This window comes from Alligator mississippiensis, chromosome 4 (genome assembly GCF_030867095.1).
Source record: "Alligator mississippiensis isolate rAllMis1 chromosome 4, rAllMis1, whole genome shotgun sequence".
Classification (NCBI taxonomy): Eukaryota; Metazoa; Chordata; order Crocodylia; family Alligatoridae; genus Alligator; species Alligator mississippiensis.
In genome coordinates, this window is record NC_081827.1 from 54,381,437 (window position 1) to 54,408,031 (window position 26,595).

A 26,595-nucleotide genomic window follows, 5' to 3' on the forward strand; every position below is an offset into this window, starting at 1 on the left:
GGACTCTCTCAAACTTTTCCACATCTTTTCTAAAGTATGGAGCCCAGAATTGGATGCAGTACTCCAGCTGCAGCCTCAGCAAGGCTGAGTAAAGCGGGAGGATGACTTCTTGGGTGTTGCTTGAGATGCATCGGTAGATGCCAGATTTTTATTTGCTTTGCTGGCTGCGGCATTGTGTTGGTGGCTTGTGTTCATTTTGTAGTCAGTCATGACCCCCAAGTCTCTTTTGGTCATGGTGCTAGGGAGTGTAGCATTGCTGAACCTATAATATGATGTGGGTTTTTTCTCTCGAGGTGGAGTACCTGGCATTTCTCTATGTTGAATGTCATCAGGTTTTGATCTGCCTACCTTGCGAATCTGTCCAGATTGGCCTGAATTGCCAGCCTATCCTCTAGCGTGACCACACTTCCCCATAATTTTGTGTCATTTGTGAACTTAGCCAGTTCACTTCTGACACCTGAATCCAGATCATTTATGAATATATTAAAAAGTACTCATCTGAGTAAGGAGCTCTGGGGGACACCATTGGTCACCAGGCGCCATGTTGGCTCAGTTCCATTGACTGTCATTCTCTGGGTCCAACCATGGAGCCAGTTCCCCAGCCATCAAACAGTAAGATTGTCGAGACCACAGTTGCCCAATTTTACCATGAGGACATCATGGGAGACCAAGTTAAAGGCCTTTTTGAAATCTAAATATGTGACATCAACCTCTTCTCCTTTGTCAAGGTGATGCGTCACCTGGTTATAGAAGGAAATGAGGTTGGTCAGGCAAGACCTACCCACAACGAAGCCATGTTGGCTCTCTCTCAGAATGCTGCTTTCCATTAGCCTGTTGTTGATGGTTTCTTTGATGATTTTTTCCAAAATCTTTCCAGGGATTGAGGTCAAACTGATAGGCTTGTAGTTCCCTAAATCTTTCTTCCTTCCTTTCTTGAATATAGGCACCACATTGGCCCTCTGCCAATCTTCAGGAACCTCTCCTGAGCTCCACAGGTTCTCAGATGTTCTTGCCATTGGTCGTGCTGTGATGTCAGCCAACTCTTGTAGCATTCTTGGGTGCATTCCATCTGGGCCAGGTGACTTGTGGATGTCCAGCCTCTCAAGCTGTTCCCTCACAGGATCTTTGCCAATTATAGGCATATGATCACCTTTACCCTGCTAGTCCTGCATCATGTCAGGCAGGCTGATCCCCTTTGGCTGGTGGAAAACTGATGTAAAGTAATTGTTGAGGAGATTAGCTTTCTCTAGGGTGTCAGTTGTTAGCTGCCCCATTTGGTCCAGCAAGGGTCCAATGTTGCCTTTGTTTGGGTTTTTTTCCGACTTCCCACATATTTGAAGGACTTTTTTATTGTTCTTGATTCCCATAGCCAGTTTGAGTTTGGTTCCAGCCTTGGCTTTTCTGGTCCACTCGCTACAGATGTGGGCCAGTGCTGCATAATCCTCCTTAGTAATAGTTCCCGACTTCCATCCCTTATATGCTTCTCTTTTCAGATTTAGGAGGTCCATGATTTCTCTATTTAGCCAAGTGGGTCTCCCAGCCCTTTTGCTACCTTTCCTTTGGGCCGGAATGGACTTCCCTTGTGCTTTTAGGATCACATCCTTAAGGAGCAGCCACTCATCATGGATTCCCTTCTCTGTCAGATCATGGTCTCTCAGGGTCTCAACAACCAACCTCCTGAGCTTGTGAAAATCAACTTTCCTAAAGTGGAGGATTTCTGTATTGCTGACTGATTTGTCAGCTTTGCAATGGATAGCAAAAGTGATCAACTCGTGATCACTGTCACCAAACTTCCCTTCAGGCCTCAGGTCACTGACCAGATCATCCCCTTTGGCCAGTACTAGATCAAGAAGCACCTTACCTCTTGTCAGTCCATAGACTTCTTGAGTGAAATAGAGCTCATCAGTGCAAGTGAAGAAGCTTTGTGACTGAACAGATTGGCTGAATGCTCTTCCCATAAGATGTCAGGGTGGTCCAAGTCAACCAAGATTATGCAGCATCTGAGTTCTCTAGTGAATTCATGGTCAAGCTCTTCCTCCTGGTCAGTAGGTCTGTAATAGATTCCTACAGTTATATCCCCTTCACCATGCTCTCCCCATATTCTAACCCAGAGGATCTCAAGTCATCCTCCTTGGGTACCAATCTCTGCTTGTAGGGAAGTGTACTGTTCCTTCACATAGAGAGCTACACCCCACCCTTCCTTGCAACATGATTCCTCCTGTACAAGGTATAGCCATTAATCCTTATGGTCCAGTCATAGGTGGAGTCCCACCAGGTCTCCATTATCCCGATGACAGTGTATTCATTTTTGCTTAGCAGAAAGGCCAGTTCCTTCTGTTTGTTCCCCATGGTCCTGGCATTTGTGTACAGGCAGCTAAGCCTACTATCAGAAGCTCTGAGCATCCCTGTCCTCTTAGAGTCCTATCTTTGAGCTGGGGGAGGAGTGAGTTCCCTTGTGTTACCTGATCTGCTGATTCTGTGGTTGTCACTTCCAGGGCTTGCATTAGTGATTGTCCAGCTGTCCCCTGGTAATCATAGTTTAAAGCCCCATCAAGCAGGTCTGCCATTCTGGCTGAGAGAGCTTCTTTCCCATCGGAGTAAGGTGGAGGCTGTCCCTTCCCAACAAACTGCTGTCTCTCTCTCTCTGAAGTGTGGACAGTGATCAAAGAAGCTGAAACCTTTGCAGTGGCACTAACACCACAGTCTTCTGTTGACTTTTTCAACATGTCTCTCCCTCCTGTGCCCATGAACTGTAACTGAAACAGTTGAGGAGAAAACTACCTATGCACCCAACTCTCTGAGCTCAGCCCCCAGATCCCTGTAGTCACTCATGACCCAGGATTGCTCTGAGCTATGTCATTTGGGCCCACATGGATGAGGAGCATGGGGTAGTGGGAGCATGGGGTAGTGGTTGGAGGGCCAGACAAGTTTAAGAATCCTCTCTCCCAGATATGCGCCCTGAGAGGCAGCAGACCTCATGGGTCAAGGGGTCAGGGTGGCAGATTCCTCCCTCTGTCTCTCTCAGGAGGGAGTCACCCACCACAACCACCCTGTATCTCTTCTTAGGGGTGGAAGCTAGCTGCCTCCCCTCATCCAGAGCCAGTGCTTCTGCTAATGTCTCTGCTGGTGGCACAAGAGGTATGTACCTGTTGTTCTGTTCCAAGGGAGGAGTGACCCTGGTACTGCATGTTTTGGGACCTGAGATGACTGTCTTCCAAGCATCCCCCAGGTGTGGCTCCTGGTTGATTTTCCTGTTGTCCATCTTCATGTAGTCAGGCATCTGTGCTCTTTTCTCTTCATTCTTCAGGAGAAGAGCCTGACTGTAGTAGTCATCAAGCTCCTGCTTATGGGCCCTGATGGCACAAATTCTGCCTACCTGGGCCTGGAACTCAGTCACCTGGGACTCCAGGGACCTCGCTAAGGGGCATACACCACAGGTGGGGGTGACCTTGCTCCCATTCCCAGTTACTGGCAGCCATGCCAGGGAGCCCCTGCAGCCTGGAGCCAGTGGCTCCATCTGGGTGGAGGCTGGAACCATGGGTTCCATCTGGGTAGAGGGCTCAGTGGTGAAAGGGAAGGAAGCATTAGCTGGGGTCGAGATGGGAAGCTGTGAGGTATGACACACCCCTACCATTGTATGGCAATAGGCTATGCTACTACCCACAAATTGGCCTAGGAACTGACCTGCGAACTGCTTCCCCTGTTTGCAGTCCCTGTTCGCTGGCTTCCTGGTCACAGCCTCCCTGGTCACCTGGGGAGTCTCCTTTTATACCCTTCTGGGCCTGGGTTGATTCAGCCTCTTTGTTAGGCCTTGTGTCAGGCCCAGGCAGCAGTCACTCAGCAGTCACTCACTCAGCAGTCAGCAATCCCTCAACAATCGCTCAGCAGCCAGAAATCGTTCCCAGCTTCTCAGAGCACATGCCCCAAACACACACAGCCCATCAAACAAACATTCAGCAAAACCAAAGGCACAGGCAGCGGGACCACTTACCTTTCCTGGGCAGGATCTGGTGCCTGGATTCTCTCCTCCTCCCTTCCCTTGCCTCCAGCAACTGCCTGCAAAGTTATTAATATCACTACAGGAGGGAAAGCAGATTCCAGAATCTAGGAACTTTTGTGAAGAATGATTTACTTGGAGCTCCCTCCCATTAATAGGAAGGATGATGCACTTCAGGCAGGGCCAGCCCAGAATTTTTTGAGGCCCTCTGCAAGAAATAGTTTTGGGGCCCCCTGCCCTGAACAAGCTGGTGGCAGTGGTTGAGGGGAGAGGGGATGGTGACCAGCTGAATGCAGGGGGCCCCTTAGCTGTGGGCCCTCCTGCGGCTGCAGGTTTCACAGTATAGGATGGGCCGGCCCTGACTTCAAGATTGTCCAACGCGTGGCCCCTGGAGTTAATTTGCCTTGTGCCCTGACCCCCCCCGCATTCAGAGGCTGGTGCTGATGGGGTCTCGAGGCTCCCTCTCCATCCTCCAGCTTCTGTTTCCTGTGCCCACCCTTGAACATGGGATGCTGCACTCACAGGAAACTGAGGTCTGGGGACCCTGCATAGTGGAAGGCATCCATAAGGAGCTGGCAAGCATCATAGCCCAGCCTCTAGCGCGGATCTTTGAAAACTCTTGGCGCTCTGGTGTACTGCCCGAAGATTGGAAGAAGGCCAATGTGGTGCCTATCTTCAAGAAAGGGAGGAAAGTGGATCCAGCTAACTATAGGCCCATCAGCCTGACTTCTATCCCAGGGAAGATCTTAGAAAAGTTTATTAAGGAGGCCATCCTTAATGTACCGGACTGACGCCAACATCTTAAGGGATAGCCAGCACGGGTTTGTTGCAGGTAGGTCTTGCTTGACCAATCTCATTTCCTTCTATGACCAGGTGACCTATCACCTGGACAAGGGAGATGAGATTGATGTCATATATCTTGACTTCAAAAAAGCCTTCAATCTGGTGTCCCATGATCGTCTCTTGGAGAAACTGGCCAATTGTCGTCTTGGGTCCTCCACGATCCACTGGCTGGAAAATTGGCTCTGGGGTCGGACCCAGAGGGTAGTAATTGATGGAAGTCACTCATCGTGGTGTCCTGTGACCAGTGGGGTCCCCCAGGGCTCTGTCCTTGGACCCATACTGTTCAACATCTTCATTAATGATGTGGACACTGGAGTCAGAAGCGGACTGGCCAAGTTCGCAGATGACACCAAACTTTGGGGCAAAGCATCCACACCAGAAGACAGGCGGATGATCCAGGCTGACCTGGACAGGCTCAGCAAGTGGGTGGACGAGAATCTGATGGTGTTCAATGCCGATAAATGCAAGGTTCTCCACCTTGGGGAAAAAAACCCGCAGCATCCTTATAGGCTCGGCAGTGCTATGTTGGCTAGCACTATGGAAGAAAGAGACTTGGGGGTCATCATTGACCACAAGATGAACATGAGCCTGCATTGCGATGCTGCGGCTAGTAAAGTGGCCAAAACGCTGGCTTGCATCCATAGATGCTTCTCAAGCAAATCCCGGGACGTCATTCTCGCCCTGTACTCGGCCTTAGTGAGGCCGCAGCTGGAGTACTGCGTCCAGTTTTGGGCTCCACAATTCAAAAAGGATGTGGAGAAGCTTGAGAGAGTCCAGAGAAGAGCCACGCACATGATCAGAGGTCAGGGAAGCAGACCCTACGATGACAGGCTGAGAGCCCTGGGGCTCTTTAGCCTGGAAAAGCGCAGGCTCAGGGGTGATCTGATGGCCACCTACAAGTTTATCAGGGTGACCACCAGTATCTGGGGGAACGTTTGTTCACCAGAGCGCCCCAAGGGATGATGAGGTCGAATGGTCACAAACTACTACAAGATCGTTTCAGGCTGGACATAAGGAAGAATTTCTTTACTGTCCGAGCCCCCAAGGTCTGGAAACAGCCTGCCACTGGAGGTTGTTCAAGCGCCTTCATTTAACACCTTCAAGATGAAACTGGATGCTTATCTTGCTGGGATCCTATGACCCCAGCTGACTTCCTGCCCTTTGGGCGGGGGGCTGAACTTGATGATCTTCCGAGGTCCCTTCCAGCCCTAATGTCTATGAAATCTATGAAATCTATAAGTCATAACAGTGTGGGGGGTGAGTGTCAGCAGCATGGCTTGGCTGGGGAGGGGAGGCAATGGCACCAGCAGCAGCCCAGCACACCCTGGGCCTGTGTGCATGGCCCATGCAGCCTGAGGGCCCAAGCTGCTCTGACAGCCCTGCTTGGTTGATTACAAATGGGCTAATGTCATTTCTTTTACTAAGGTACATGTGGATATGCAGCTGTTCTGCAGTGGCAGCAATTGAGAACTGTTGCTGTTGTTATTTTTGTTTTGTTTTGAATGTGTACAAAGAATATTTTTCCACATGCAAATATTTGGGCAATATTTGATTAAGGAAATATAGACACCTGAGTTATAGTTTGGCCAGGATAGCAAAAATAAGAGCCAAAGCCAAAAATACATAAGAATCTTTTAGTCAAGACTTGAACTTTACAACTTAGCAAAAAGAAGCAGTTTCAACAAGACATACTCAGACACTATTATTCTGGATTATTGCAGCATGCATCATTCTGAATCACCACCATTCTTGGTTTCCTTGTAGATCTCTGTCCAATTTAGAAGCCAGTCCAAACTTCTTTAGCTAATAATGAAATCTCAGTCCAAAATTATATAAACACTATTTTAGAATAAAAGACTTATTGAAGCATTTTAATCATAGAAGGACATCACTAACTGAATATGCTGTGAAATATGGAACATAAATAAGTAGCAAGTTCTATAACTATATTCGATTGGACATAAGTCCTAAGATTTGAAAAAGTCTTACTAAAATGAATTAAATGTGTCAAAATGGTATTAATGTTAGCATTTGTGAACATTAAAGCACTTTTATACAGGTGACAAGATGTAGAGTTAGTGCCTTCTTTATACTTCTAAGTTGGACAGTTTGTGAATTTGGTTTTACATCATCATCATCTTTTTATTTTGCATATAAAGGACAACAATAGTACACAGCATAAGCATTATGGCAAATAAAGGTTTGCCATTTCAGTTTCTGTTGCAAATAATAACAATAATAATAGCAACAATAATAACAGTGTTATTACTGAAGAAGGGGGTAGGGGCAACAATTGAGGGAATACAAGCAAAACCTGGGGTTCCCATAAGAGACATTTCCTTAGAATCCTTGAATTAATTTCTTATTACAATTCCCTGTTGAAGACAGCATTTGGAAAAAGTAAAAGAATCCTAGGACAAAGAAAAGAGGCTACAGGTTCACTGTTTATTATGATGAACTCAAAAAGAATTTAATAGAACTTTGTAAGAAACTCTTCTTGTATATGATACTGTCCCAAAGGAAAGAATCAATTTATTTTTTCATAATTTATTATGCTCCTCCAGGTATGTCTGAGTTTGAACAAAATCTCTTTAAATTACTTGTCTGCAAGGGACAGTGAACTGATGTGTGGGAAATACAAAAGCAATTTGTGATCAGAAGACTGACACAAGACAACATTTATATAGAACATGACTGAGGACAGGGCTTCAAAAATGGAACCAATGAGGCAAGGTAAAAAAAAAAAGTGCAATGGGGCAATTCAAGAAAAGATGCTGTGTACTTTGTTTGTCGTGTGTTCCCCACTCTCTAAAATAACTGTGTAAATGTAGCCACCTTTTGCCAGTATAACATTCTTCGAATGCGTAAATCATCTCTAGGTGTTTTTCAGTACAGCTCTATTATGCAGTATTATGGTATATTTTGACAATGCAAACAGCCTGCTCTTACCCAAGTTGTCAGTTACTAGGTGGAGTATGCACATTCAAGCTGCCTAACCTACTGCACACTGCCTTCCAAGCATTATTAATGTACTTGAAATCATTTACTCCAATGAGAATTTCAAGTTCCTTGTGAGCCAGTGGAATTAAAATATTACTTTACGTCCTTTACCGCTATCATGCTGCCATGTGGCTCAAACATTTTCAGAGCTTTTAAAGGCAGGAATTTGATTCTGCATGCACAAGAAATTTTCTTGGAAACAGGTTGCAATTTTAGTTGATTTGAAGCAGGAACTGTAATCTTGTAGACACTAGAGGAGTGGTACACCCTTCAGAAGTAAAACTCATTTCTAAAGCAATGGGAATACTCTTTGAATATCGGACACAAGTACTTTGAAATAAGAAATCAAAGGACTTCCAAGACAAAGTATCTAATGCAGATTATATTTAAGATAAAACTCAGGATGCTACTTCCAAAAAAGTCTTATTATATAGTGAATGGATTCTATTATTTGTCAACTTATCCAGTGGTGTGTGGCTCTAAAAGAGACATAAAAGCTGTTTTTACCTCACTTCTAAAGTTCAAGGAACTTGATAGTCAAAGAGCTTAAGTCGTCATGAAAATTATTAATCAGAAATTAACCTAAAGATTTTATTGTTTTTTTGCTGAAGTGACCTACTTCATTTATAAAGGTCTGTGTTTTAACTTATGGAGACTCTTTTTCAAAACCACTGGAACTTTTGATCACTATTTATAAATAGAAATTGAAAGAGAAACTTGCAGAAGTCTGCATTGTATTTAGGATTTCTATACAATTCCTCTATTACTGAGGGAAAATGAGCATTTAGGCCATGGACAGTTGTGCATGCTTCAGTTTGCAGTGCTACAATTTTGTGGAGTGTTTCAGGTCATGGCCATGTGCAGCTGTCTGCCCTGTGCCTCTTTTGAAGCACTTCAAACTCACTGCGGCAGCATACAGGTGGCTTACTTGATTTTGTTGTCCTGTGGCACAGCCAGTGAGTGCTCTCCTGGATTTTCAGCCTCCAGTATCCTAGTTCCAGAGGCTGATAATATACAAGTCCTTCTCTCTAGCTCTGTGCCTGAAGAGAATGATTTTATCCCAGAGATTGTTGAGGAAAATGGAGCACTCCCTCATTGGAAGTGGGAGATTGAAGGCAGAGGCATACAGAAGTTCCTGCTCTCCAGCCCTAGAGCTGAAAGAAAAATTCCTTTCATGGCTCTCAGGTTCTGGAGTTTGTCAAAAACAACCAGCCATATAGGAGAGTGAAGCACTGTGAGGTGCTACTGGATTGAACAACTCTCCTATTGCACTCTCTAGAGCATACAGAGGTTCCACAAATTGCCTTAAAAAAACACTTCAAAACTGTTCTCCATTTTTTTTTAAGCTTCTTTGGCTGTGACCTACCATGCACTCACTGTTTGGCCTACTTCAAAGGTATTTGAACATTATGTCTGTCTAGGACCCTTGACAAAATCTCCGAGCCACTGGACAAGAACAATCATAGGGTCAGGAAGGAATTTTCCTATGGTCAGAATAGCATGGACTATTTTTGCCTCCCTCTGTAGCACAGGGCATTGCCTTCTTCCTGGGATCTCTCAAGAGTATTTTAACAACTCCTTTAGTATCAGCATTTTGTCCCCCTGCTTTACCTGTGACAAGTTAGGATGTTATGCTTTATGGTTGTGTGACAAGGCTGCTTGTGTAGTTTTAGTAATAGGTTAAACAAGGATTTATATGGAATAGTTTAAATAAGGAGGATCCTGCCTCAGGCAGGGATTGGACTAGATGACCTTCAGAGGTCCCTTCCAGCCCTGCTTTCCTATGCTTCTATGATCTGTAATATACAATGACTCAGTAATGGCTTGGCAATCTTGTTTCAGTTCACAAAATCAATTATAAGGACATAATAATGGATTTTTTCAGGGAAAATAGTAGAAAACCTGGCAGTAGGTATTGTTGGAAAGTTGTGAAATGACATTTTCTTAAACATTTTTTTCAATTAGTGTAGCTGTATTAAGGACAACATTTGGTTGCTTGCACAACCAGTGAAGGAAAAAACCACCTGCTGAAGATGAAATATCAGTATCTTAAAATGGAAGCATTCCTTTTGGATATTCAAGTGCTAGTTAATACATGCTCTTTATTATTTTAAAATAAGCTAGCAGCATGGCATGATTAGTTGTAAAAAAGTTAATTTAAATCACTGGACATACTTTCATTAAAGTGATTGTGTATGAGACAGTTTCTTTGCTGCCAATGCCACATTTAATTCAGAAACCTAACTAAAAACATCTGTGATCCCAAATTCAGTAAGTGTAAAGAGAAATATGGGTGGTAGGTTGGGAGAAAGGCTCAATTTAAGAATTTGTCCGAAATCCAAAAGTGTATGTGGGTGGCCCTGAGACTAGATGATAAATTTTCTCTTTTCATATATAACCTTTTTCCTGGCAATTTGAAAATCTAAGTGTTTTAGAGCTGTATTCTAATATTTTAGCATAAAATAGTTATTGAAAAAATGTTATTTCATGTCTTCAAGTCACTAAACTGAAATAGTTTACTACTTGTGCTGCCTAATTACAAACAAAGGCTAATTATCCCCAGCCACATTAGCATTCATGGGAATGTTTGCACATACACTAATAAGTGCCATTATATTGAGGGCACATTGCACATGGAGGAATGTGTTCATGCAGCAATGAGTTTGCATAAATGCAAATGGCTAACCATGAATTGTCAAGGAATGTAGCTATAGATGGGGGAGGATGCGCGCTCTTCTGTGTGTACAGCTTCATGCATTGTATGTGCATTTATGAGATGAGCAAGGTCTTAGAGTTGAATTTTGAAAAGTGAAAACATGGCAGAGGAGTGAAATGTGAAAACAAGTCCCATTGCAAATAAAACTGCAGTCTTTAATGTGTGTATGTTATGTATGGGTCAAGATACTAGAACTGTGAAAAGTAAAGAGCCCACAGATTAACCCTTCTTGGACAGCCGTGGTCTGGAGCATTTGGTTCCGGTCAGTGTCAGATACCACGTATTGAAGCAGATGCACTTCAGATCTTAACTAGTATACCAATTCCTATGGTTCTGCATGCAATTATATCTTGCATTTAGTTTCTTGCTTAAACTGTCCTTATAGTTAAGTACAGGCATTCAGGGGTATTAGGTGGAGGTTAAATCAGTTGAACATGGCTGCACAAGATCAGGTAAATCAGGATGGAGGGGCTAGTGGGAAGGTTGGGGGTCCAGCAGGCTGGGGGGGATTGGGTGTCTGCCTTGGGATTGGGGGGGCATGACCCATGAGGGGTCGGGGGAGGCATTACCTGCAAGGAGTGGGGAGAGCAGGTGCGTCTCACAGGGTTTTGCTGGGGTCTGGAAGTATCTGATAGGATTGCGAGGGTGGGGCTCATGGGATCCATAGGCAGGCTTAGGAGGATTAGGGGTTACTTTTAGCCCCCCAACCCCCCACAGAGAGCCTACACTCCCATTCTTCCTGTCTCTCCATGCACCAGGACTTACTTGTTCGGCTCTGGCAGCAGTGAATGCTCATAAAAGTGGCTGCACCTGGAGTGGCTTGTGGGAAGTTGGCTGAGAGGGCTGGCTGGCCTGGGGAGTGAGAGGGGAGCAAGGGGCTGGCAGGGGGCAAAAAAATAGCCCAGTGCAGGACAGGGGTGAAAAGAGCAGCCCTGGGGTTGGGGCCAGTGGCTAGGTTTTCCCAGCCTTGGGTCTGACGGGGAAAGTGTACAGTTGTTCCATACACCAATTTAACCTAAAGCAAATACTACATAGATCCAGATTTATCTTAAACTGGATTCTGCAATTTTTTGACCTGTATGTATGTATGTATGGACCTTCTGTACATTTACAGGTTTAGACTGATTTCTGGTCACTGAGACTAGATCTGTAAGTGTAAGGTCATCACCGGAACAAGCTAAGTTTAAATCAGGTGGCTATTTTGAACCCAATTTAACCTCTCCAAATGTCTGTACTTAGCCTGTGTGATCAAAATGCTGAGATGGCTCAGAAGCAAAAAGTTGTGTTTAGTTTTTAAACAGGAAACAAATATATTTAAAAAAAATGAGATAAATCATGGGGAAGTGGGGAGGAGACATGTGGCAGTGGAAGAACTATTTAATATTAGGCTGGATAAAAGAGAGATCTAATTCTTAAACTACTCAAACTACCTTTAAAAATAAGCACATCTGTCAAAATTACTTCTCTTCTTCTAGGAAGATGCTCATCTTTTATCCATTGTTTTCTTTTCAGTATTTGTTTTCCTTTTTAATCTTTTATTCAGAAGCATTAGTCTGTTTCTTATGTCAGCAGATGGTGATGGCACAATAAGAAGTTTTAGTGATGTCATCCCTTGTATACGAGAAGGTTACACAGCCAAGTGTAATCTCCAGGAAAGATAATAAAATTATTCTTATGAGGCATTTTACAAGCTAGATTTTTTTATGAGGCAAGATGTTCTTACAGATCAATTTTAGAATACTTGCTGTTTGAAAAAAAACAAAGCTTTGTAAAAACAGTTGCTAATCTTGAAGGCAGCTGAATTTGTACAGATCTAGACTGCCTTTTGAAGGTGGAAAGTAGTTGCAGGAAAGAGAAGCAGGAAGAGAGGAAAATATATAAGTAATGCTAATTTCTGTGAGTGTGTATGAATGTTACATATGTCAGTTTGGGTCTGCAAAACCTATTAAAGGCACAGTTGATCTGGATTTTACCTTAACAGGAATATGGTGACCTTTCCAGCTGTATTTTTGTGATGTTCATTTCCATTTGGAGCCATTTCTCAGCACTCTGTTGCTTATTGATATGACATGTGTCAAACCAATATGATATTTCTCTGTTGTGGGTGATGAAATACAAAAAGTAAATGTACTGACATATTTAAAACTTTACCAACAGCCCACAAGAAAAAATTCTGTACTTACAATCTGCCGAAAACTTGTGGTGTAACTTTGGAACAGATCATATAACTCACTTGGCTGGAGTCACTGCAAAAGCTAGACTTGCTCTAGGCACTTACCTCTGCATTGTGTTTAAATTAATGGAGTCTTGTTGAATGCACATGGTAATTGAAAAGTATATTATATGCAGAGCTCAAGTGGATAGCAGATTATAGTCAAAGACAGACAAAAACTTTTCATGATGCCTTTGATGTCTCTACATATAGTTTCCCATCCCAGTCTTAGTCTTGGCCTTCTGTTCTCTGAGATTTGTAATCCCACACCCCTCCTGTTTACAGTTTGGTGTAACAGAGTGTTTCAAACTTAACTTTTACTCTGTGCATCATTTGATTGGTATGATATTTAGCTGAAGTGATGAAAAAAGTGGGGAATCTATCATCACTCTCACATGTACCCATCCTGCCTAACAATTAATTCTACTCTCTAATCTTCAAGACAGTTCCATACCCCAGTCAATTCTGCCTCCAAATCAGATCTGCTCACCCTACATGTTTCACCTGTACTTATTCTGTAGGTACTGAAGTTCTTCACCCTTGCTCTCTCTGGTCACATTGGGACTGACAGCCATGTTCCCTCCCCCACTTTCCAAGCCAGGTATGGCAGGAGAGGAGAGGGGTGGTGAGAAGGGAGCAAAGGAGTGATGGAGGGAAGGTGCAGAGAGACAACAGTTTGAAGCAGTACTGAGCTGGGTGTTGCAGCCTGCATTGCAAAATACTGAGAATGAAGACCATCTGAATTTTCTACCACACATGGTCCTGAGGGAAAATAAATTATACATATCACACAGAGATAGTAGCTATTGAAACTGAAAAGCAGGAGTCCCTCTTTAATCCTCCTGTACTATAAAGATAAATAGTATTATGTTGATTGAAAGTGATACTCATTGGATAAGGCACTACAATAGGACAAAAGACTGTGAAAAAGCACCAGTCTGTAGTACAGTTCAATTGCCTGGAGGTTTCCTGGTTCCTAGATTCATGGCAGGAAGCCTGGAAGTCCTCATTGCTCCAAAGGATTCTAAGCAGTCTTTTAGGGACCTGGAAGACCTGAGATCCTTCAGCCTCTAGCAGCATTTGTGGAGGTGGGAGCTATCCCAGCTCTGCATGGAGCCTGAAATTCCTGAGCTTGCTGACTCCAAAGCAGTCCACATAGAAGAGCCACTCTGGAGTTGTAGATTCTGGAAGTATGGCTTTACCATCAGCCCATCAAGAGAGGTTTTAGGAAAACTGGAAGGTTTTAGCAGAAGCTTATCAAAGCCAAGGCACTTTTATGAAGTTTCATTTTGACAAAATGGTATTTTCTGACAAAGACCTGTTTTGTCAGAATATTCCCATTTAGTTCTTTGGTTCATATGGTTCATGCAGAAATATCAAAATGATATAATATCAATTATACACAGCAACCTACATTGATTAGTAAAAAGGACTCACTTAAGTAATTTGTCTTTTAACACAAGTAAAATGCAAGGTCTTACTCTTTAGGAACAAAGGGCACCTATACACATGAAGTGAGGCTGCTCTGACGCACTGTAATTACAGCACATTGGAGCAGACTCACTTAATTGAGTCTGCTGCAGCATGGTAATTACCGCACTCCAGCAGCCTCAAGCGTCAGTGTATTAGCATCCCCACATTGAAAATTGGCAGTGGGGATGCTTTAAGTAAACCTCATTCTGATGAGCTTTAGTTAAAGTGTGCCCCCCCATTTTTCAGTGCAGGGACGCTGATACACGTGATGCTCCGAGTGCTATAATTAGAGCAACTCTCAGAGGCCAGAGCCATCTTTGGAGTAACTTCTCCCCAAAAGACAATTTTCCATCCAGTAGGCATGAGCAACATTCTTTGGATATTTATACATGAGCACATGTATAAATGTCCAAAGAATGTAGATCATACCTACTGGATGGAGAATTGTCTTTTTGGGAGAAGTGACTCCAAAGAGGGCTGAACATGAGTCTGGACAAGAAACAAATGTGATCCTTAGATACACAAGGAGAGCAATATCAAATAGAAATAAAGATGTGTTATTATCACTGTCTCTTGTGCCGGTGTTAACGAGATCATTACTGGCATATTTAGGGCTGTGATGGTGTCAACATTTTTTAAAAGGTTGTTAAATCAGAAAGATTTGAGAAAAGAGGTGAAAGAATGATTTGAGATGTAGAAAGCCTTATACTGAGAGATTAAAGCCACACACAATCTATTTAGCCAACCTACCTGAAATGTAATGGTTACATAAATATTAGATATACAATTTTTGAAAGTGGGGAGTTCTGTAATGTGGAAAGTAGTGGATAAGAAGATGCAACGGTTGGAAAGTATATTTAGAAAAAAACACTAGAAATAAAGGGGGGAAACTGACGATGACGGTGATTAAACTTTAAGCCCATTTGAAGTCTTAAATCAAGATGTCCCCTCTTTCTGAAGGATATGCTTTAGCTCATAGAAGTTATAAATTGATTAAGGATCAGTTGATGAAATTCTGTAGTTTATGTCATGCTGAAGGTCAGACTAGATAATCTTAATTATCCTTTCTGGCCTTAAAATCTCTGAAGCTGTAAACAGTGCTCTGCATGTACACTCGCCCCTCCCTATCCCAACAACATTGGATTTCTTCATAGATTAATAAATTCTAAAGGTCAGAAGGGACCATTAGATCATCCAATCCCATCTCCCATATAACTGAAAACATAGAATTTCATCCTGCATTGAGTCATTTTCTTGCAGAGAGTGTATCCTCTCATAAATCATAGTGACCATGTTAGTAAAAAGACCGCTTGTTTAAATGTGTGATAGATGAGTGTAAGAGGCAAGGATTTCTTAGGGTGCTATCTTGTATTGGACCAACTATGTAGCTGGGATGAAGTTAGACAAACCCTTTAATGCAAGACATTCATCCTTATGTCTCTGATCACAGGGAGGCAAACTCTGCTGCCTTGGCTTCCTGCGATGGGAGACCTGAGGAAGAATGTCTTCTATTTGAAAGCTTGTTTGACTTTATCTAAACTACATAATTGGTCCAATAAAAGATATTACCCTGGAAATCCTTGCCCCTTGCATAATCTCTGAACCATCATGGCTAAAATATCACTCTTATATTACCTGATAGATGAGTGTACAGAGCACATGATCTGTTTAGAAAGAAACAATATACACATATCAGACATGTATGTGCTTCTTCTGGGAGGGTGTTTGTGAGTGTTTGTCATTAATATATTCCCAGACACAAACATTTGTTAAGGTGAGATTGAGGTTGGAAATAAATGTATATATTTTTAAGACATCTCATTACACATATTACTTTAACAATTAAGGTAAACATTTGGAAATCAAAGAAGAGGTTACTTCACTCTGAAACTGAGAGAGTATGTGATTTAATACTTTGGCAATGCTAGGTGGACCACACATGAGAGAGTTCAGAATAAAATAATATGGAAGTCCTGTTGTAAACAGCATAGGAAGCCTTCAGTATATATTGCCTTAAATGTTTGTTTCTATAAACTTAACAACTCCAGAAAGGCATTCACATAAGCATTTTCAGCTTACAGTGTAGGAATTTAGCTTGAAAACTCCTATGAGTAATGCAGTGTGGAGTCTGGAAACTTTCATTCTGATCCTCTCTATTGTACATGTATATAATTAGGCATTTTAGATTGAAAATCAAAAGTTTAAGGATTATCCTGCACACAATTTATTCATGCAAAGGTACAAAATCTAGGGGGAGGCTGTCAGAACAGCAGACATTACAAAATATAAGAGATATGGTTTGTGTCCTGCCAATGTGGAATTGTTTCCTAAACTAGGCTCTATGGGCACATCCACACATGCAGGCACATGCATTTGCAGGAGCTCAAATAGCACAGTGGCACAAATTTATGCTGGAGATTTTTGTCAAAGCATGTCCTCCTGGCCTCAAATGGCCAGGAGGTCAGCCATCACATTTGCCCGCCAGCTGGGTCCCTGGTGCCAGCCCATGGCAGGCTCCTCTGCCTGGGTCCTGCCACTTGCCTCACTAGCAGGAATCCTGGTGTTCCTTGTTTAAAAATTACAATGATAAAAATTCCTAAATTCACTCTTTAAAATATGCAAAAATCCATGTTCTTCCACAATTAAAACAAAATGCCACTATAGATAGATAGATAGATAGATAGATAGATAGATAGATAGATAGATAGATAGATAGATATTTTTATTTTATATATATATGTATATATATAGAGAGAGAGAGAGAGAAAGAGAGAGAGAGAGATCAGTTGGGCAATGTTTTATTGATATATTTACAAATTTAAAGAAATTTGGAAGCCTGCCAGTGGCTCTATCATCATAATAAAATAAATTCTAAATATCTGCATGCTTTGTTGTTTGCTTTTTTTATCATAGAAAAATCAGAGCTCCCCCTGACCCCTTAGCTAACCAGGATGTGGGGACAGCAGCCCCTGCAGCCACAGCTGCCAGCATGTCCCATCCTGTTTGGCAGCTGGGCACACAGGGTATGAGGTGTGGGGGAATGTGGGGTTTACAGGAAGAGGTGTGGGGGTAGGTGTGGAGTTCTTGGGTGAGCATGTGTGTGTGGGGGGATGGATTTTGTGGGTGGGTGTGTGGGGATATGTGTATAAGGTGGTGGGTGTGTGGGTCAGTGTGTGGGGGTGGGAGGATGTAGGGTTTGTAGGTTGGTATATGGGGTTTGTGGAGGGGTTTGTGGGTGTTGGGTTTGTGGGGTAGGTTTGAGGAGGGGCTGCCACATGCCCCACCCCACTCCTGTCCTGCACAGCCCCCAGGGCTGACAGCAGCAGTTAGCTGGATCACTGGGGTCATGGCCCTCTGCAGGCAAAGGCCCATGGTGGTGCGGTGCTACCTGATCCGGGGTCTGCACATGGGAAGTGGAACTGGCCTAACCCAGCCCAGCCCAGCCTGCCCTGCTAGCACGGGACTTTGGACAAGACTGGGATGGCTCCTGGCACCATTCATAGCTCCTGCCCAAAGGTGTGCAATAGTGGGGTAGCCTTGGCTGGGCCAGGATGGGCTGGCTCCTTCTGCCATATGCAGACCCCAGGTCAGGTGGCACTACACTGCCACGGGGCTGTGCCTGGAGTAGGTCATGGCCCCGATTGCCCAGTTGGCTGCTGCTACCAGTGCTGCGGGCTGTGTGCCGTAACAGGTCAGTGGGGGGGACATGCGGCACCCCCTCTAAATCTTCCCCACAATCCCCCTACCACACACACCCACACACCCCTCGCCTGGGTCTGGGTCACCACTGCAGCCTTATCCTGCTCCGATTTGCCCCAGCATGCTGAGGCAGTGTGCTGGGGCAGCAGGGGCATGGGGTAGCCATAGAGATGCTCAGGCTGGATACCAGAATGTCTCTCTGGAGGACTCAGACTCTGGTCTCTGGACTTGGCATGCCCTATGCTGCTTTTCTCTGCATGTTTTTGTTTTTTTTTTATAGTGGAATTTCCCAGTATCAAATTTAAAGTTTGTACTGCAAATATGCAGTGCAGGGAACATTTTTTCATTCTTAGCGTGCCTTTTGCTGCATCTCAAATTGCCTTGAGATGCTGCAACAGGCATGTGATATGCACACTTGTCTGGATGTGCCCTATGGGTTTGCCCATTCAACTTTAAAATAATATAAACAACACACATTGACAGATTTTTTTCATAGCCTGATCTGTGTACACTGTTTTTTCTAATAATTTTTCCTAAAATGTGCTTAGGTTCCTCCTATTCATAATCCTAGTTATAACCTCTGTACATGTGTGAACCATTCCTTCCTCTCCTCGTATTCTTCATCCTACCCTTTGAAGTGAAGTAGTTAAATACTGAAACAAACACAGAAAGGTTCCTTCAGAGTTTGAAGAGGAGAAGCTGGAGCCTTCTTCCTCTAGCAAAGAAGTAAGAGCAAATGTATCCTAAGAATTTGATATATGAAGAAAGATTTAAAGCGTTATTTCTTCCATCCTACCCCCATCCCAAGTAGCTGAATGGGATGAGAGCTCCTCCTCCATTGTGTATGTGTAATTGTATGTTTTAGAATGATAATTGAAAGTTAAAGATTATCCTGCAAAGTATGTGTTAAGTGCATCAGTAGAGTGTAAGGGATTTATGTTCAGCAGGAATATCTAGTTTCTTAAAACCAAGCAAATGTATGAAACTTTGCAAGGTTGGGGTAAAAGCAAAACAAAAGGAGGATAATTCTTATTTATTAAAAGTGGAAGCCTGAACTTCAGGACATTAGTTTAATTTCAGTTTTAAAATATTTATGTTATTTTCTTGATTGGATGGGGTTTTTTTTTATTTGCATTGACAGTGCATCTTATATCTCTCTACTGATGTGCAATTTTCTCCATTTCCAACCCTCTTCTTTTCTAAACAGAGATCATGCTTGAAATCAGAATCCCATGCTTATGTTTTATAACATGTTACTATGGAGATATTACCGTACACACAGGGTGGTAGTTTTACTGCACACAATCAAGCTGGATAAGAATGTTGATTAAAATGGTTGTACAAAAATCTCATTATGAGCAGTAATAGAGAAGAAAAAATGGAATAAAACCAAATAGTAGTAGGTTTACATTTTTAAAGATGAGTTTGATCACATAATTGTTTAAATTTTAAGCTTAGATTTCCTTGAGTTTGTATTAAATCTATTATGGAAATCTCATTTTTATAAGAAAAAAAAATCTTAATTTATGTAGCTAAATAAATAATGATAGGATAAGGAAAATTATAACAGAATGACAGCTATTCCATGATTAAGGCTGTGTTAGCTTTTCCCATTATAGAAGTCAATGATAAATAATCCCCGTGGCCTTAAACTGGAACTTCAAAGTCAGTCTCAAAGTGTCAGTCTCATATCTGAAAGACAGGAAGAAATCCTTCAGCTTTATTCTTCATAAAAAACATAAAAATATTTTTGAACCTTTTTTGACAAATTTCAGTTTTTTAAAGTGTCCACCTCAAAAATAACTTGTTTTTGCATCTCAGTTTACCTGATGAGTAATGACTCTTATGGACATTTTGGAATATTTCTTTGCGTCCAAATAGCTAACTCATAATTTAATACAAATATTTTCTCTATAATATATACCAGTGCCTACTGTTCTATATAATCCTGCATCTTTTCTTATATGTGAGTTATGATGATTGTTATTACTATGAGCCTCTATTGATGTACAGATAAAGCTTTGTTATCCAGCACTCCTGGGATATAGGGGGCACTGGATAACAAAATATGCCAGTTAACTGAGAGGCCCAAACAGGAGCCTTTGCCTGTTCAGGCCACCGTCTCTCCCACCGCATCGTTGACCCTCGCGCAGGCCCCAAGGGACAGGGAAGCAGGCCCCATGCAGGCTGCTATGCCCTGGGCTGTAGGGGCTCGGCAGCGCAGGCTGCTTTGCTGTGGGGGCTCAGCGGAACCGGAAGTGCCACAATGGGCACTTCCAGTTTCGCTTTTACCTTACAAGCTGGCATGCTGGTTAATAGATCGTGCCAGCTTGTAAGGTGCCGGTTAAGGCAGCTTTTACTGTATATAGCTCTGTACTAGATACAAAAACAGTAATTCATCAAGGTACTTGGCATGCGCACAACTTGATAATATTGGGACTATTTACGTGCTTAAACCTCTTGCTAAATCAGGCTTTGAAAATAATCACTGCTTTGACTATCTTTCAGTCTAAAGAAAGGCTTCTCTTAGAGACACTGGGAGTGTTGAAGATAAATCAGTTTTAAATATGAGGGTCGGGTGGAAAGCAATGTATACTATTTTCTTATATCAGCCAAATATTCTTGAAAAAATATTAAACTTGTAAATGTGTACACTGTAAGTGAAAACTTATTTTTCAACATACACTCCTTCCCTATCCGTGAACTTTTTTCCACCAGTGAAAAAGGGCATGTATCATAATATCACAGGAAATTAGGACTGGAAAAGACCTCATGAAGTCATCTAGTCCAGCCTCTGCTCAAGGCAGGATCATCCCTGACTAAACCATCCTAGCCAAGAATTGGTCTAACCTGCTCTTGAAAATTTGGGGGGATGGAGAATCCACAACTTCTCTAGGCAGACTGTTCCAATGTCTGACCACCCTCATAGTCAAAAAGTTTTTCCTGATCTCCAACCTAAATTTCCTCTGCTGCAGTTAGAGACCATTGCTCCTAGTCCTGTTCCCAACAGTCAAAGAGAGAAGTCTGTCATCCTTTTTATAATCATCTCTAAGTCTTCTCTTTTCTAAACTAAATAACCCTAGCTCTTTCAGCATTTTCTCATAAGTCATGTTTCCCAGACCTCTGATCTCTTGTGTTGCTCTCTGCTAGACTCTTTCCAGCCTGGTCATATCTTTTTTAAGTGTGGGGCCCAAAACTGGACACAATACTCTAGGTGAGGTCTCACCAGTGCTGAATAGAGAGGAAGAATCAGTTCCCTTGATTTGCAAGTGACACCGGTTAATGCAACTCAGTAACCTGTTGGCTTTTTGCAACCAGAGGACACCATTGGCTTGTATTCAGTTTATCCTCATTGTAACCCCCAGGTTCCTCTTAGCAGTTTTACAACCTAACCAATCATTCCCCGTTTTCTATTGGTGTATACAACTATTCCATCCCAAATGTCAGACTTTCCATTTTTCCTTGTTGAATTTCATCTAATTGATTTTGGACCATTTCTTTAGTTTATCCAGGTCATTCTGGATCCTAGTCCTACCCTCCAGAGCACCATGATCCAACCAGTTGTGTATTCACCTTTAGATATTTTGGCTTCATTATATAGCATTTATAACTATAATATAATTTTATTAGGAGAATGAATGTAGTGTTGTATTGTACTTTAGAAATGCAACGTAGTGGGAATGTGCTTTCAAAGTTATAGGCTAGGGACAGACATTATACATAAATTGGTTTAGGCGATCAGAGACTGATTTAAACCTGTAACAGAACAGATGGTCAGTGTACATAAACCAGTTTAAAAATGGCTGAAACTGGTTTGAGATAAACCTGCTTGAATGTAGTATCAGACTTAACTGATTTGGGTCAAACTGGTTTATGCAATGTCTGTCCCAGACCCCTTCCTGGTTTAAGTTAAATCAGAGCCCCCCAGAATCCCAGATGCTTTGCTGGGTGGGGCTCTGCTCTCTGCTTCAGCCCAGCAGGACTGGACCCTCCCCTCTGCTTCCTGGCTGCAGCTCTGGCAGAGACTGCAGACACAGTAGGCTCTGCCTAGTAGCTCTGCCTAGTGCAGACACAGTAGGCTCTCCTGCTCCCCCCCCCACTCCTTGTTCAAGTAGGGGTTCCCCCCGCCCCACCGCCTTACACAGACGCCTCTCAGCATTAGCTAGCAAACTACATGCTGCCTACGGTCTGTGCTGTGGGAGACAGGGCAAAGGTAGACAGCACTGTGCTGCCTAGGGGTTTTTCAGAGCTAATCAACAGGTAGCTGGTAATGTCCCTCCGTTCCTTATTTGGAAAAGCTGTTTAAGAAGAGCTTGAACTAATGGAGAGAGGCTGTTGTTTTCTTAATGGGCTGATAAATACTGAGTTAGGAGCAATAAACACTGATCAACTCCCTGCTGGGATGCTCAGGCAGTGGGGGGGCAGGGAGGGGAACTTAAAAGTGTCTGACTTTTAAAGTCTTTAGTTTTATACTTTGTGATGCTCAGTACATTTTAACAACTTTGATTCCTTTTCTTGTGTGATACAAAACCAAAATTAAATATAAAGCTGCTAAAATGATTATGAATATGTATCTTACTGTTCCTTAAAGATGAATCTGTTAGAGACTGTTGAATTTTACAGCAAGTGTAGAACTTTCATTTGTCCAGCAAAAACATCTTTTATTTTTCCTTTTTCAGAACTTTACTGACTTTTACTTGAGTTGTTTGTCGCGATGAGTACTGAAGTGCTGATGACTATCATGAGAACTCAGAGTTGAGCAAAATAATAAAATGATGGCAATAGATGCACTGAATCTCCTTCATTTATCCCTTAGAGGTATTCCAGTTTGAGAAGGCATATGTTCTGCAAACTGAGCCCACAACCACTGGGAACAGTACATACAATCCATATCTGTCAGCATGTCACATCAATACTGTATATATCTAACTAACATCCTGGCAGGAATACCAATAAGTACAGAAGGGAGCCCAGAATTCTCACCCGCCTCTAACTCTGAGTTCTGAGCTTTATTAATTGTGTTATAGAAGGCTCATTAGACTTTAATTTGGGATAAAGAAAAATTAGTATAGCTGTATGAAAGATTGCAATTTATCTTTAACAGGCAATTGGGAATCTGCTGCCCACTTGGCAGTAATTTGTTTGAAAGTACTGTTTTATTTCCTGTTACTATTTTAATAAAGAGGTCTTAATTTTGCATGCCTACTTCTGAATAAGGATTTGACTCCACTGAAAAGCAGAAACATATCCTTTGAACTGTGAGGGTGTGCATACAGGTTTTCTTTCTTAGGTGTAGGCAGTTTAGCAGATTAATTCTTTGCAAACTATTTGATACATGTCTTTTTCTACCTATATTTTGATATTTTTATACACATATTTTAGTTTAATCATTCCCATAAATATTTATGCTTTAGTACTACAGTTCTACTATAGATGTTCAACAGGAATGGCTGGAGTAGCTTATCAAACAGATCTTTTGAAGAACAGCTTTGAAGGTTGTACATTTTGGATGAGAAACTTTTCTGGTAGTCACTGATGATAGCTCAGGTGGAAGTTCATGTTCACATGTTCATGTAAGAGGCTGAGAGCATGTAGTTAGGTACAGATAAAGTTGTCTCCTAGTTATATTATTCTCCTTTATTTTATTAATAAAATAAAATTTAATAAAATGTAATCAGTTCTCTAAAGCGGACTATGACTACTCTGCTGAAACCCATGAGTAAAATGGCCAGAAGACAGGTTATAACTCGACTTTTTGGGTCAAAGTTCCTTGTCTCAATAAAATTGGCTTGGATTCCAAATCTGTGTTATCTTTAAAATGATGTTGCATATATAATAGTTTAAATTCTTTATTTGCTTACCTTACACCACCAGTAGTGAAGTGATTACTTAGCACTTAAGAGGTAATTTTTTCAGCTGAAGGTGCTATATGAGACCAAACTATCTGTAACAAAGATAATGTGTTAATGATGTGCAAAGTGAAGAAAGCACTTGTGAGCTAAAAGCATCAGGTTGCTAACCTTAAATTATCAATTTGCTTTCTTCTTATGCATTAGTTTATGTGCACAGGGGTCCAAAGTACATCAGAAGAGTCTTCAAAGGACTCTGGATCATATTCAGAGCCTCACCACCTTGCTGTAAAAGGCAGATTTTCAGATTTAACTGAAGACCTAAAGTGATTCACTTGTGACCTCAACAACTTACTCACATTTCAATGCCAAAAGTAGTTGTTTGCAAACAAAGAGACCATAGACCATAGCAGACAAGCAGATCAAATGAGTTTCTTGAGTATTTGGAAAGGTTTCTCTTCTAATACTAAAAACTTTGTGACAGACAAGGAACAGTCTCCAGATTGTCTCAAACATGCGCATTTTGTTACCAGCCTGGCTAAGTGGGAGTTAGATAAATGACAGAAAGGTGCAAATACGGTAGGATATGGAAAGCAGGAACATTTGGCTTAAAGCCAGGTGAGTCTCTCTGGGATGGCAGCAGCCAGAGAGGTTCAAATGTGTCGTCAGCTCCGTAAGAGGCCATACTCCTTGCAGGCTAATAAACTTCTACCAGCACCTGGCTGGGAGCAGTCTAAGAAAAGGTTATTGTTAGGATGTGATGAAGTCTACATGAGGAGGTTTTGGAAAAGCTGTTGGGAAGCATCACATATCTGGCAGCCTAAGAAGTTTAGTTTGGTTTGTCAGGAAGGTGTTGCTTGATTTGGTGTGTTGGTGGGGCCGAGTTATTACTGGCTCCAATGCTTCACTTAAGTATAATGCCTTTTCTATACACAAAAATGTCCTTGTCACAGTACATATTCTTAAAACTATAAACTTGTAATCATTGTATTATTTTTCTGAAATAGTTATGCCTTTCCTATATTAGTTCTTTAGGTTTAGGATTCACATAATACTTCTAAGCAGAGATCACAGAGAAGAAGAGATTGGACAAGTAGAAGCAGTTTATTGTTGCACTCTTAGTTAATGTATTTGCTTCAGGATTAAAGCTAAGACTATACTTTTAAACCTGCTTTGCAGTCATTTCTATAACGAAGTTGTAAATAATTTCCACGCTACAGGGACCTCTTCTGGGAAAATCAAGGTACAGCAACCACAAAGCTACTCCACAGCTGCTTACTCACTGAGACTTTTGCTTCCAAAGCAAAAGTAATTCCTGATTATAAATGCATCCATAGTTTGGCAGAGGATTCAGACTCATGTATTGCCAGCATTTATTTACTGTCTGTGCTACTCTGTGGCTGTCAAGAAAAGCTGCATAACTTCACTATGGAAAAGTGGATTCATTTGTTAAAGGGGCACTATCAACTTGAAAATCAAACTTCTGTCTGAAAAATGCTGTGCTTGCACTAGTTATACCCAGGATGGAAAGGAGTTAGCACATTTTCTTGATTTTCTTTTTTCAGTGCATAGCTCTTTGCATCTGACAGCACTTTGTGAATAATCAATGGGACTGTTCAGTGTATTACACCCTGATACTGCAATTTTTGCAAGAAGGATAGACTCCAGTGTTTGCATGAAACCCCCCTGAAGTCAATGGGGATTTGTGCAGATCACATTGTTGTCACATAGTTTTGGTGACTCATTTCTCATTTCTTTGACTTAGGCTGATAATGCCATTGATGCAATTAATCTATTTGCATTAAGAAGCTGGTAAACACACAATAAAGTATTTTATTCACTATGACATTTTCATTTGTATTTGCACTTAGCACACTGGAAGTTACAGGTATGTATTATAGGGTGAATATAAAAAATGTAGGACTTAATTCTGTGTTCTTTGTACACTTAAAACTTGCATTAACAACAGTCCTTCAGCAGGAGTTATGAGAACAAAGTAGTACAAACTTGGTATCAAAGCATGGAATAAAGATTATTTTCTTTGGTACCTATTATTTGTCACAGGCCTAGCAAAGCAAAAGGATGGAGGCTGGTCCTTACATGATGGAAGGGGTAAGGAGCATTGTCCCTGGCTTACTTAAGAACCCAGACTGGAACTAGAGATCATGGACTTTTACTGAGTTGCTTCTCCACCATAAGAATTTGGCTGATGGGGAGAAAGAAAGAAAGAAACATGTTGTACCTTAACTTCACCCCTCACTCTCCTTAAAAGGGAATAGATTGCTTTATCCTCCTCCAAGGTGTGATGCTGCTTTAAGCAGCGTTGTAGTGCAGACTCAAAACTGTACATCAAAGTCTAGCTGAAAATGATTTCTAAAAGGTATCAGATGCTCTGAGATTGATGAGTTTTGCCATTGACATGGTGCAGACAGAAGTGAGAATTTTTGCTCTCTGGCCCCTGAAAGCACACTACAGCCATGACCAAACACAAGTGCATGGCTGCAGAGCACTTTAAAAGGGCCCAATCCCACAACAGTCTGATCCCTCAGTATATGAGGCTTCTTAATCTTGTTTGCCTGCTGAATTCCTTTAAGACTTGGTTGTAAAAAGCTTGAGAAAAGGAGCAAGAATGTCTAAACTAAAGAAAATGAAGCAGGGTTAATGGATGAATGAAAGAGCCTATGACTGAGGCATTTTTTCCACATGTCTCTGCTACTGTCCTTTGTATAGACTGCAGATGTTGTATATGTTAAACATAGCATTTCACTGGTATTCCAGTATTCACATGCAAGTTATGACATGTTGA

General features: G+C 41.9%; 1 protein-coding gene across 3 annotated transcripts in view; it reads left to right on the forward strand.

Annotated features, from left to right (window-relative positions):
- Nucleotides 1-26,595, forward strand: part of IMMP2L (inner mitochondrial membrane peptidase subunit 2) — a 933,449-nt gene that overhangs the window by 856,316 nt on the left and 50,538 nt on the right. The window lies entirely within an intron of this gene.